Here is a 14,460-nt window from a genome sequence, read left to right on the forward strand (position 1 = left end):
GGTGCGGTCACTCTGTTCCACTGCAGTGCTGTACAGGTGAATGAAGTGGTTTATAAAGAGCTCTGTGACTGTGCAGGAGCGGTGCGGTCACTCTGTTCCACTGCAGTGCTGTACAGGTGAATGAAGTGGTTTATAAAGAGCTCTGTGACTGTGCAGGAGCGGTGCGGTCACTCTGTTCCACTGCAGTGCTGTACAGGTGAATGAAGTGGTTTATAAAGAGCTCTGTGACTGTGCAGGAGCGGTGCGGTCACTCTGTTCCACTGCAGTGCTGTACAGGTGAATGAAGTGGTTTATAAAGAGCTCTGTGACTGTGCAGGAGCGGTGCGGTCACTCTGTTCCACTGCAGTGCTGTACAGGTGAATGAAGTGGTTTATAAAGAGCTCTGTGACTGTGCAGGAGCGGTGCGGTCACTCTGTTCCACTGCAGTGCTGTACAGGTGAATGAAGTGGTTTATAAAGAGCTCTGTGACTGTGCAGGAGCGGTGCGGTCACTCTGTTCCACTGCAGTGCTGTACAGGTGAATGAAGTGGTTTATAAAGAGCTCTGTGACTGTGCAGGAGCGGTGCGGTCACTCTGTTCCACTGCAGTGCTGTACAGGTGAATGAAGTGGTTTATAAAGAGCTCTGTGACTGTGCAGGAGCGGTGCGGTCACTCTGTTCCACTGCAGTGCTGTACAGGTGAATGAAGTGGTTTATAAAGAGCTCTGTGACTGTGCAGGAGCGGTGCGGTCACTCTGTTCCACTGCAGTGCTGTACAGGTGAATGAAGTGGTTTATAAAGAGCTCTGTGACTGTGCCGGTGCGGTCACTCTGTTCCACTGCAGTGCTGTACAGGTGAATGAAGTGGTTTATAAAGAGCTCTGTGACTGTGCAGGAGCGGTGCGGTCACTCTGTTCCACTGCAGTGCTGTACAGGTGAATGAAGTGGTTTATAAAGAGCTCTGTGACTGTGCAGGAGCGGTGCGGTCACTCTGTTCCACTGCAGTGCTGTACAGGTGAATGAAGTGGTTTATAAAGAGCTCTGTGACTGTGCAGGAGCGGTGCGGTCACTCTGTTCCACTGCAGTGCTGTACAGGTGAATGAAGTGGTTTATAAAGAGCTCTGTGACTGTGCAGGAGCGGTGCGGTCACTCTGTTCCACTGCAGTGCTGTACAGGTGAATGAAGTGGTTTATAAAGAGCTCTGTGACTGTGCAGGAGCGGTGCGGTCACTCTGTTCCACTGCAGTGCTGTACAGGTGAATGAAGTGGTTTATAAAGAGCTCTGTGACTGTGCAGGAGCGGTGCGGTCACTCTGTTCCACTGCAGTGCTGTACAGGTGAATGAAGTGGTTTATAAAGAGCTCTGTGACTGTGCAGGAGCGGTGCGGTCACTCTGTTCCACTGCAGTGCTGTACAGGTGAATGAAGTGGTTTATAAAGAGCTCTGTGACTGTGCAGGAGCGGTGCGGTCACTCTGTTCCACTGCAGTGCTGTACAGGTGAATGAAGTGGTTTATAAAGAGCTCTGTGACTGTGCAGGAGCGGTGCGGTCACTCTGTTCCACTGCAGTGCTGTACAGGTGAATGAAGTGGTTTATAAAGAGCTCTGTGACTGTGCAGGAGCGGTGCGGTCACTCTGTTCCACTGCAGTGCTGTACAGGTGAATGAAGTGGTTTATAAAGAGCTCTGTGACTGTGCAGGAGCGGTGCGGTCACTCTGTTCCACTGCAGTGCTGTACAGGTGAATGAAGTGGTTTATAAAGAGCTCTGTGACTGTGCAGGAGCGGTGCGGTCACTCTGTTCCACTGCAGTGCTGTACAGGTGAATGAAGTGGTTTATAAAGAGCTCTGTGACTGTGCAGGAGCGGTGCGGTCACTCTGTTCCACTGCAGTGCTGTACAGGTGAATGAAGTGGTTTATAAAGAGCTCTGTGACTGTGCAGGAGCGGTGCGGTCACTCTGTTCCACTGCAGTGCTGTACAGGTGAATGAAGTGGTTTATAAAGAGCTCTGTGACTGTGCAGGGAGCGGTGCGGTCACTCTGTTCCACTGCAGTGCTGTACAGGTGAATGAAGTGGTTTATAAAGAGCTCTGTGACTGTGAGGGAGCGGTGCGGTCACTCTGTTCCACTGCAGTGCTGTACAGGTGAATGAAGTGATAACATCTTCATGGCTCACTTCAGCTACAACATTTCAGTTCCGGGGAGGGAAGCGTGAAAATGGAACACTGCTGACAGCTGCCCTTGTGTCAAATATCAGGACAAATGAACAGGATACGTTTTTTAAAAGGGTAGCTGCTACTGTATATAAACTGTGTGCGCAAGTACAGTGGAAACCAACTGGAAATGTCAAGTTGAAAATTCATACATTCATGCAGTGTGGCTGTGAAATGCTAACCCCCCCCCACCCCACTGTGCAGTGTGGCTGTGAAATGCTAACCCCCCCCCACCCCACTGTGCAGTGTGGCTGTGAAATGCTAACCCCCCCACCCCACTGTGCAGTGTGGCTGTGAAATGCTAACCCCCCCACCCCACTGTGCAGTGTGGCTGTGAAATGCTAACCCCCCCACCCCACTGTGCAGTGTGGCTGTGAAATGCTAACCCCCCCACCCCACTGTGCAGTGTGGCTGTGAAATGCTAACCCCCCCACCCCACTGTGCAGTGTGGCTGTGAAATGCTAACCCCCCCACCCCACTGTGCAGTGTGGCTGTGAAATGCTAACAACACTGCAGTACATTGCAATATCTGACCACAGGTTTTGGGGATCATGGATGGACTTGAGGTGTTTTAAACTGTTAAGCTTAACAGTGGTATTTATTACAACTGAAATTCCAGCCTGCCAGCATTGTTTTCCCTGGTGAGAGCTGCTAGTTGTATATTACTGTATATACCAGCAGTGTCTCCAGTAAGGGGCTGCAGCATTGTTTTCCCTGGTGAGAGCTGCTAGTTGTATATTACTGAATATACCAGCAGTGTCTCCAGTAAGGGGCTGCAGCATTGTTTTCCCTGGTGAGAGCTGCTAGTTGTATATTACTGTATATACCAGCAGTGTCTCCAGTAAGGGGCTGCAGCATTGTTTTCCCTGGTGAGAGCTGCTAGTTGTATATTACTGTATATACCAGCAGTGTCTCCAGTAAGGGGCTGCAGCATTGTTTTCCCTGGTGAGAGCTGCTAGTTGTATATTACTGTATATACCAGCAGTGTCTCCAGTAAGGGGCTGCAGCATTGTTTTCCCTGGTGAGAGCTGCTAGTTGTATATTACTGTATATACCAGCAGTGTCTCCAGTAAGGGGCTGCAGCATTGTTTTCCCTGGTGAGAGCTGCTAGTTGTATATTACTGTATATACCAGCAGTGTCTCCAGTAAGGGGCTGCAGCATTGTTTTCCCTGGTGAGAGCTGCTAGTTGTATATTACTGTATATACCAGCAGTGTCTCCAGTAAGGGGCTGCAGCATTGTTTTCCCTGGTGAGAGCCGCTAGTTGTATATTACTGTATATACCAGCAGTGTCTCCAGTAAGGGGCTGCAGCATTGTTTTCCCTGGTGAGAGCTGCTAGTTGTATATTACTGTATATACCAGCAGTGTCTCCAGTAAGGGGCTGCAGCATTGTTTTCCCTGGTGAGAGCTGCTAGTTGTATATTACTGTATATACCAGCAGTGTCTCCAGTAAGGGGCTGCAGCATTGTTTTCCCTGGTGAGAGCTGCTAGTTGTATATTACTGTATATACCAGCAGTGTCTCCAGTAAGGGGCTGCAGCATTGTTTTCCCCGGTGAGAGCTGCTAGTTGTATATTACTGTATATACCAGCAGTGTCTCCAGTAAGGGGCTGCAGCATTGTTTTCCCTGGTGAGAGCCGCTAGTTGTATATTACTGTATATACCAGCAGTGTCTCCAGTAAGGGGCTGCAGCATTGTGAACTGAGCGTGACCTCTTCGGTGAAAAGAGTGTCCAAGGTCAGGGGCATGGCGAGGACTGACAGCTAGCTCTGATAACAAGGCTACAGTACTTCACAGGTATCCCCTCTATTCTTGGCTCTAAGGTTTCTTTATATATGTGCAGTCAAGCTACATGACCGACAGTACAGTCACTAGATACCAAGAAAGAACAGCCTACCTTTCTTAAACCCTTTACACTGTGCTTAGAAGAGCAGATCCCAAAGAAAAAACAATAACAAGTGAAAAAAAAGCTCTTTAGAACAGGGCTGAGGGGACTAGCAGGGAAAGTAAAAAGGTGACTGAATTGAAAGGCTTGGTTATGACTCCTGTAAGGAAGACAGACGCACGTGAAAGCGGAGTGAAGTGAAGTGCCCAGGGCAGCACAGCAGGTCACTGGCTGAGCCAGCAACCAAACCCAGGACTTCTCTGATCCGTTCTGGGATCTATACCCTGGACACTGTGAATGCTTACCTTCTCTTTAGGGAGAGCAGACAGTGGAGAAGGACAGAACAAAACTGACACAGGCTGAAGAACCCTTTAACAACTGGCAAGACAACTTCTTATAACTCCCCGGCTGCCACAGATCACAAAGCTGAGCAAAACGGAGGCCACGATCACAGGCAGGGCAATGGACCATCACTTATCCTCTGAGCCACTAAAAACAAATCAATGAAAAATAAATCAGCCGCTCGCTTGAGAAAGCTGCAACGCTACCATTAAAAAGGAAATCTGCAGCTAAAACCAGCTGATCAAGTCAAAATACTATTAGCCATTAAAATAAATAAATAAATACATCGTTTCTATCTTTACCCTTATTAGATGCAAAGATTTACTTCCAGGTTTTTTAATGCAATTAAACACGTGTGTGTCCTGAAACAATACAAATCCAGCGAATATGTGACAGACAAGTTAACAACATGTCCCACTGTTTGTACATTCAAGGCCCCTGATGGCATGAACCAGTAAGCTTCATATATAACAGACTGCACACCAAATAACACAAATAACAAGCTTTCCTTTTCTAGTGAACATCAGGATAAAATATTCTCACAAGACCATTAAGGAAATCTGCTGTCTCTTTAAAAAAAAGTGACATCCCTGAGTTTGGCATTTGCAATTACAGAGCGAATTCCGTCTTAGTCCATGGATTTCTGGTTTAATTTGTAACAAACTCTCTACAGCAGACACATACTTTAACAAACACAAAGCTTTGAAGAGAATGTCAAATTCAAGCCCCGCTGCTACAAACAATATGAAATCAGAGGAAGAGCCCTTCGTCACACTCACCATCCAGACGCTTTATCTGTGTGTCTTTATCAAGACACTTCATTCTTATCCACGCATCTGTATATGACATGTCCAGAAAAGGCTCGAGATGCGATCAATCACATTACAGGAATCATCTAGGAGATTCTGATCACGGGTTCTGATTACAAATTCAAAGATTCTGCAGATGCCGTGGAAATGTGTTCAAACACGTTCCTTTAGCACTTTCACATGCAGTAATGACAACCATAAAAATACAAATTCATTCCTTCACCGGAGTGAGAAATAAATCTGAATTTAAACCCCCCCGTCCCCCCTCCCCTAATTATTTATTAAGAGATACTCATGGTATCATGCTTGGGTTTTTTTTTTGTTGTTGTTTCAATTCTTTATTTTATCAAACCAAAGCTATTAGCAAAGGCAGCTTATGTGACCCCAGTTCTTTTCAATGATAAAGCATTATTATTACCCCTCCCCTCACTACACACTGTTTCCTTTGTATTCGTGTCTTTGTTTTGTCTTTATTAAGCCCGTCTCAGCTCCCCGGCTCTCTGAATACCCAGAGCAGAAGGCAGGAGAGTACATCCAAAGGTTTTCCCACGACTCCTAAGGAACGCTGCTCTGTTAGTGCAGAGCTACCCTGTGACCATCTGCTAGCCTGAGCTCCTCTCTGCGGCGCCGAGAGAGAAGCAGCAGCTGCGGCAGAAAATGAAAAATTCCAGCACAATCCAAAAAAAATACAAAAACCAAACCACACTCTCAAAACTGTTTTCTAATGAATCGCCGCTCAGAGCTAATTGTTCAATCGTCAAGGCGAACCCTCCTTTTTAATTTTTTACAGAAATCAAGGTTCGCGCATTAAGCAAGCTGAATCCTTACTCCCGCTCTCCGCTCACAGGACAGCAGCCCATTGAAATGCCAATGCGCTTTTACCGGGGAAACATTTCATATAATGGTCGTTGCAAATTCTTTTGTTCGCGAGGTTAAAGTATGACATACACCCCCTGCTTGTTTCCCATCTGTGACAGCCATACCGAAAAAATAAATAAACACAAAAACCTTTAAAGTGCCCTCTAACTGCACCAACAGAATGGGTGCGAATGCACAAACCGCAGTGAATACAATATCAATTATTATAATACTCTACTCGTCTTTCACTGGCAGGCTAAATGCAACAAGATTTAGTATGCCATTTGCGAGAGCTGTTAAAAAAATTTAAAAATCACTGCAACAAATTTTTTTTCCTCACACAATTAGATTTAAAACAATTTTGTCTTGCTGTAAAATGATAATGGTGAATTGTGATGTGGTGGTTGGATCGGACCACGTTCTGGTAATTCTGACACAAGAAGGAACACTTGCTGTCATAAAGATAGAAGTGACTTTCCTTGTATTTCCACATCTTTACATAATAATAAAAAATGAACAGGATACTGATTTTAAAAGGGTAGTTAGCACAGAGCATACCTAAAATAAAAAAAAAAAACAAGAAAGAAGTGAGGAGAACGAGGTTAGGCAGCTAGAAATGTAGCTCTTTCACGCTCTGTCAAACTAATAATAAGGCTTGAAAGTTGAAAGCAAGTCTAAATCCCACTTAAAAAGGCATTTCCACCAAAGTGACTTTTAACAAAAGGGTTTTCTGGTCCTGCAACAGAAAACTTGACCCCTGACCTTTCTCTAGCCAACAAAAAACAGTTTCGGGTTTCGTAGAGCAAAAAATCTAAAATACTCTGCGCCGCTCTCAATATGAATTTATTTATTTATTTATTTATTTAATAAAGATGTCCCCGCACCTAATATGACAGAAGTTGTTCTGAAATGTGTTTTTCCAAGTGTGTTTCCAAGCAGTCATGTGACTCTCTCTCTCTCTCTCTCTCTCTCTCTCTCTGAAAGAAGCGGTCTGCCGTGGTTAGCGTCCCAAGCTGCCTGTGCTCAGGATGCATGACATTGCCTGCGAGGGAGCATGAGAACAGAGCATCTTCAATAGCCCGCTCCTCATACTCGGCTGTAACCATGGAAGCAGATGCTTGTTCTGCTCGCCCCTGCTTACCTCCCCATTGTAAAGAGGGCCCGCCTCGGCTTGTCTTCATCGTGACCCAACTTGCCTTCTCTTCAAAGGGAGCTCTGCAGCAGGTCACTGGTCTAGACTGCTTGCATGGTCCAGAGAGCAGCCCTGAAGTAACCCCCTTTGCTGTGTCTGAGCCACACCACCAGCCGCGCGACTGCAGACTGTGGGGACACTGGAGATCTGGATTTGAAAGGAAGTCCGTCCGATTTTGCCATTGTGCCTTTTCAGTCATCGATCGAATGAATATCGAACCTTCTGTCGTTGCATGTGTGAAACAGATCGCTTACCAAGCACTTTTCCACCCAAACCTGTGCTGAGGGCCAAAACGGCTCCTCTCTCTTTTTATGTTTTTTTTTATTTGTAAGCAATTTTCATTACAGTTTATTCATTTTGCTCTTTTTTTTTGTTAATCACCTCACTGGATTAAAGACAAACAAACAAACAAACAAACAAACAACGGCAAAATCCGATTTCACTGCTGCTGCTTGCTAAAGGATTATTACAATCTTTTAAAAGATTTTTTGGGTGACTTTTTTGTGAAATTTATGATATCCTAATTATGCTTTATAAACCAAGTGTCAAGGTAAATACTTTTATAAAGCATTTCCCACTACTGGTACAGCAACAACTATTAAAGCTGAACACAGTAAATAGTGCCAAAGACCTAAGGATGGTGAGAATCAAAGATGAATTGCAAGGACTGTCAGAGATTCATTATTATAAATCAGAGATTCATTATTATAAATCAGAGATTCATTATTATAAATCACAGATTCATTATTATAAATCACAGATTCATTATCACAGCATGTTTAGTAAAGAATGGAATTTTATAAATATGATAGAAACATGTTGAAAAAATATTGGTCTTAAAAAAACCAAAACAAAATTTAAAAAAAACCCAACAACTTTGAATTTTACATTCCTGCTTGTATACATTTCTTTAGAGCAAGCCTAAAGAATCACGGCACTTGAAGAATACCAGACGACACGCCTAAAATACAAAAACACAACCACTGCAAAAAACAAAACAAGACAAAGCAAACCCCATTTCAGCATGTTTATTGCGCAGTGAGGTCAGGTCCCAGGGAAGTGATTCTGGAACGCAAGCCCAAGTTCACCTGGAATAGTTAATCAACCCCAGTGCCTGCCACAATATAACGATCTGTGTCAGCTTTATAAGAGGTGTACCGCATACCAGAACACTGGGAAGAACCCTCAAAGCCAACAACACGTCTAGAAAACCTGGCAGCGCAACAACACGAAAAACAACATTATAAAATAACTGGAGCTGACACAATAAAACAGAACAATGAGCTTCTGTGTGTTCATCTGCACTTCTCAATGCAAGGCTTATCTAGAGCATCACTGATAGCTGAGACACGATGTGCCATGTATATGTGTGTGTGTGTGTGTGTCAGTGTATGTCTGAGAGCCTCTGTGTGTGTGTGCGTGTGTCAGTGTGTGTGTGTGTGTGTGTGTGTGTCAGTGTGTGTCTGGGAGCCTCTGTGTGTGCGTGTGTCAGTGTGTGTCTGGGAGCCTCTGTGTGTGTGTGTGTGTGTGTGTGTCAGTGTGTGTCTGGGAGCCTCTGTGTGTGTGTGTGTGTGCGTGCGTGTGTGTGTGTGTGTCTGTGTGTGTGTGTGTGTGTGTGTGTGTGCGTGCGTGTGTCAGTGTGTGTCTGGGAGCCTTTGTGTGTGTGTGTGTGTGTGTGTGTGTGTGTGTGTGTGTGTCTGTGTGTGTGTGTGTGTGTGTGTGCGTGCGTGTGTCAGTGTATGTCTGGGAGCCTGTGTGTGTGTGTGTGCGTGCGTGTGTCTGGGAGCCTGTGTGTGTGTGTGTGTGTGTGTGTGTGTGTGTGTGTGTGTGTGTGTGTGTGTGTGTGTGTGTGTGTGTGTGTGTGCGCACGTGTGTGCGTGTGTCAGTGTATGTCTGGGAGCCTGTGTGTGTGTGCGTGCGTGCGTGTGTCTGGGAGCCTGTGTGTGTGTTTTGTGTGTGCTGATCAGCGGAGGCTGTAAACATATCTATCCACGGCAGTGGGTTCCACTGAACCGGAATCTCAAACTTCCAAGGCACTGCTATGTTATTGAATTGCCACGGGCAGAGGGGAAGGCGCAGAAGAGAACAGAGAGGGCTCTTTTCATCCTGAAAGTGGAGCAGGAGGAGGAGGATTGCTACGGGCAGCAGTCTGAATGACCTGATCTTTATTAAAATAAGGGAGGACACAGGCTTCAGCATGCTGCTCTCCACATCCACATATATAGGAAGAACCTGGGATCTGAACATTTAATACATGAAGATATAAAAGCTTAGACTGTGCTTGGTTTTCTAGAAACTCAAGATATTTTAACTCTGTGTTGAACAAAGTATACATCCATATTTACAATCTGTAAATGTTACTGCATTCGTTTTTATGCTGGATTTTTATTATCCTACTTGTTATATTCTAATATTTATAAAATCTGGATACATTGTTTTTTTCTATTAAAATCTCTAATATTTTACCCTACATTTTTGTGTCAGTTCATGAGCTGCGTGTGTTCTTAACTGTCATGCAGTCTGATTAAATATTTCGACGTGTATTATAAAAGTATTATTATGTATTACAATATTAAACTAGCAGGCCATCATTTTACAGCAGTGTGGAAACTGATGATTAAAAATCAACAACATGTTTATACAGATATACACACATTACTCTCCTCCAGTTTAATGTGTTACATTGTTGAGTTTAATACAGCCTGCTTCTTTAGCAGTGGCTCCCTTTAAAACGGAAAGCAACACAGTGCATGATAGACATGTTCAAATACAATTAAGATTCATATAAAGGTTAATGCAGATTGAACAGCTAGCAGTAAACACATTGCATTTAAATATATGAGCATCATATTTAAAGCACACAATCCAATGAGGCTGAACTGCTTTATCGTGCATTGCTATATTTATGTATTTCAAAATGAATGACTCTGCTATTATTCTATAAACAGAAGCTGTAACGTGCAAGATTGATGTTAGGGTTAGCAGTTATTTTATTTTATTATATTTTATCCATTCCACAGCATCCTTATGCCCAGAACGGCTGTCCTCAAAACCAAACAGCAGCATTTAATAACAGCGATACCAAAAGCCACAACACTCTTTCATTTAAATGCCTGTACATTTCTGGAATGACCTGCTTTCATCTCCCTTTTTCTACAATTAGAAACAATAATAATAATAATAATAATAATAATAATAATAATAATAATAATAATAATAATAATAATAATAATGATTCTTTTTTAAAATACATAACATAGCTTTCTGTAGTTCTTTGAAATCTATTTCCAGATTGAATAATATGAATACTGTCAGCATGTCATTAAGAGTGTCAATTTGTTCTAAAACTATATTGTCCTCTATAATCACTGCAGAAAACCCTGGAATTCAAAAACACTGCACAAGGATATTAAAACGATTTCTGAAAATCCAAGCGTCGGATATAGAGATATATAGATATATAGATCTATAGATAAATCTCTGCATGTGGAGACATGTTTTAAATGGGTTTAATAGCTTTGCCACACACAGCTCTGTTTGTGTGCATTCTGACGATGGTTACTTGCCCTCTCAAAGGTTAACTCATTAACTGCCATTGTCCTCATTTGCCATTTTTTTGTGCATTTTTAACTGGCATCATCTACATGTTACACACACTTTCTCTTTGACTACACTGTTATGATAACGCACTCTCGCTTTGAAATCGCAAAAGCCCAGTTAACTGCAGTGTATCAAATGACACAAATACAGCTTGTGGTTTTAAAAAAAGACCCACACATTCACAGCAAGGACAGTGAAGTCCTGGTAATTAAAATCACAACATTTAGATATTAATCAATCCTACTGAATTTCTTTTTAAAAAACATTTATGCAAGAACGCTTTTTCCTGCAGAAGAATGTTTTACTCGGTTTATTTCTTACAGGCACAAACCCAGCAGTTCAGTTTCTTCTTCTCATTTTGACGACACATGAAAACACTTGCAGTAAAAAGCTTGCGTTGGGGAACAAACAGAACGACAGGTTTTTTATGACAACATTTCATTCACACCCTATCAGAAGGAATGAAAAAGCATCCAGCCCCGAGGTTTTATTAATTAGCTTCTAAAACGCAATTGTATCTTTTAGAAGCCATCTGATAATTAAACCCAATTCAACTATTTATTCTCAAAACAATAGCTACTTTGAAACTCATTTAAACTGATATATATATATGGGACAAAAACATACAGATCTCAAACAGAGAAGAAAACCAATGCATTGTCCCTTTCCAGTGTATTATATAGATCCTTTTCCAACCTTCTTGCTCCCTTGATCAAAGACATGCAATGTGTCTGGTTTAATTACAATCTCTTCAGTTTTTTTTTGGTTTGAAACCTGATATGACATGCAGATATGCTTTCCAATGCCCTTATAATAATTCACTTCATTAAAAACTTTCCAACCTTATTGTGTTGAAATCTGTACCATGAAACAGATGTGTTGGCGGATCCCTCAAGTTTATCTCTCCATTGATCTTTACAGCAGCAATTTCTATACAGTGTATTGATCTATGTATCTATATTTGCCCCAGAGCAAAGGTGCAGTGAAAAAAGAGCGCTATCAAATAATAACTCACAGTATAGAAATTACACAGGAACAGTGAAATTAAAACTAAAGTGGTTCTAAAAGGAATAAAATACTGAGCATGTTTTATTGTATTTGAAAATAAATCTTACAAGATGCTTCGACATAAAACATTTGTGTTTTACAAGGATGCCTAATTATGCCAGAACCCACAGCAAGCCAACACAACAGGCAATAGAAAATAGCAACAAACCAAAACAGTAAAAGCAATAGAGAAGTTATAGGCAGGGCGGATAACTCACAGACATGAAGCTTTCTACACTGGTAATCCTTTTCTTTCACCTCTTGAATGGATATGAATTACTACAGCACAAGAATACCAAGCAGTGTAAAGGGGCGCAACCGTTCAATTCGATTAAAAGAAAAAAAAAGAAAAGAAAAAAGGCACATCTGTTGTAGTCAGGGCTGTGAGAGAGGAACTCTACAAGGCGCTTTATTTTATATCGGTTTCACTTCTTGTCTGGAGCCATGGAAGCATAAAAGTGTGTCTGAACCCAGATTCAGGTGACACCATGAATGTGAGAAGCGAGGGGGCTTTGATTTGTGAAGACCAGCCGGATGAGAGTGGAAATCGACCTCCACACACAGTGCGAGAACAAAAGCTTCAAATGGAGGCAGGCAGCGTACAGGCTCAATGACGGAGCGCTTCCTGGGAATTGTTCAGTATCAGACGAGCAATACCAAGCAGAGCTTTGAAAGATCCCAGGAAGCAGACGCAAGGAAAGAGCTCTGCTTCCTCACAGGTATTTTACACAGACTGTGTGCTGAAGCCAGATCACTGTATGAAATGGACATATTATATTACTGCTCCCAGACTCATAGCTCACAATGACAGAGGTATGGAGCCCACAGCTATCTCTCTGCCACCTGCCAAAGTGAAATACACAGAATCACACGTTCACGAAAACAGACTTGCAAAGCTATTTATTACAAACCATCAGTGGAAACATTATATATATATATATATATATATATATATATATATATATATATATATATATATATATATATATATAGTAAAACAGATAAGAATCAATTTAGGTCTACCAGCAAGACCCTCATTTAGCTAATATCTGATATTTTTTGCCAGCCTTCTGCATTAAAACAACAAATTACTGGAAATGTTTAATGTTGTTTTTCCATTGTTAACTTCTCCATCCAGTTATACAGCATGATTATTATTATTATTATTATTATTATTATTATTATTATTATTATTATTATTATTATTATTATCTCTGTATATTCTTAATAAAAAAATAAACACAAAAATAGATAAAAAACATTTTTAATTTGGATGCATCCTAATAATCCAAATGAAGAATAGTAATGCATGTTTTTATTTCTTTATCTAAAAGTATCTATTTCAACCAGTAGATTGTAAACAGCCTCATCTTTCAATGAATTGTATATGATTCATATTTTTCGTTGACAGAACGTGCTTATATAAATAGTCCAGCCACGTAAAATAAAAGTGTACAGAACATGAAACTAGCAGAGTGAACAGGGTAATATAAAAGCATACTAAAATAAAAGACCTCCGTTAATTTAAATCTTAACTCTTTATTACACAATTTACAGATTAAAGACTTTCTACAGCTTGGAGTTTTTTACATTGAGACAAAATAGGATAATAGGCTTAAAACATCATTCTTTAAGCCATCACTTTTTTTTAAAATTTTTTTAGCAAGTAAACATATTTATTTTTCTTGATTAAAAGATAAAGGTGTATTTCATTTATATTAATGGACCAAATGTCTCATGAGCCATGCAAAAAAAAAAAAAAAAATGAATACACTTGCATTGTGCTGTTCAGGACTTATTTAATATAACAAGAACTTGTATATAACAGGGCTGCCTTTCACAAGCTCGTAATAACAGTTTAAAGCATTGTACAAACACTTCACAGACGAATGCTGGAACAGTAATACACATGAATCATGTGTCTTTCCACAGAATTGGATATTATCCCAGCTTGTAAAGAAAGGGATTGAAAAGGGGCTTCTCCGCACAGAAACCCAGGCAGAACTTCTCTCCTGACCGCAGCACATGTCCTGGTACTGAAGAGTTTCAAATGCTAATTGCCACGCAAGAGCCTGTAACCAAGGGGCTCAACCAGAGCTGCCCAATCAGCCCTCCTTTGTTTCACAGGGCTTCGTCTGCAATCATCAAACCTCAGGGTAGGACGCTTTTTAAACAGCAATGAGAAGTTTCACAGTGCGGGACCCTGCATCTCGCAGGCAATGACGGGCTCAGGGACCACGCTCCTCTCTTGCTTTATCACACTGGCTTTTCTGTTCCTGTAACAGTTACCATATTCATGTTTGTTTATTTTCATGGATGCATATTCCTCTGTTTAAACAGATGCCTTAAAGGGTAAATGTGCTCACAGCGGCCATCCTCACAAAGCAATTCACTAGAAATATAACCACAGACAACCCTGACAACCAGTGCAGGGGCAAAGGCAGCTTTGTGACAGGAATACAATAAAAGCATGCATCCGTCTCAGAGCCAGCGAGGACCAGCGTTAACACTAGGGGGTTCCATTCAGACAATCTGCATTTGCCCTTG

At 41.8% G+C, this 14,460-nt stretch overlaps 1 long non-coding RNA gene across 2 annotated transcripts in view; it reads right to left on the reverse strand.

The window, feature by feature from the left end:
- Positions 1–14,460, reverse strand: part of LOC121320392 — a 106,045-nt gene that overhangs the window by 70,999 nt on the left and 20,586 nt on the right. Inside the window, exons 1-2 of one of the 2 annotated variants that reach the window (XR_005950837.1) lie at positions 5,187–6,132; positions 4,371–4,554 (exon numbers count right to left, since the gene is read on the reverse strand). The exons of the other annotated variant lie outside the window; for it this stretch is intronic. This is a non-coding gene — a long non-coding RNA (uncharacterized LOC121320392). Of the gene's footprint in view, positions 1–4,370; positions 4,555–5,186; positions 6,133–14,460 lie in introns of those variants that run through there. 2 annotated transcript variants of the gene reach the window in all.

This window comes from Polyodon spathula, chromosome 9 (assembly GCF_017654505.1).
Source record: "Polyodon spathula isolate WHYD16114869_AA chromosome 9, ASM1765450v1, whole genome shotgun sequence".
NCBI classification, from domain to species: domain Eukaryota; kingdom Metazoa; phylum Chordata; class Actinopteri; order Acipenseriformes; family Polyodontidae; genus Polyodon; species Polyodon spathula.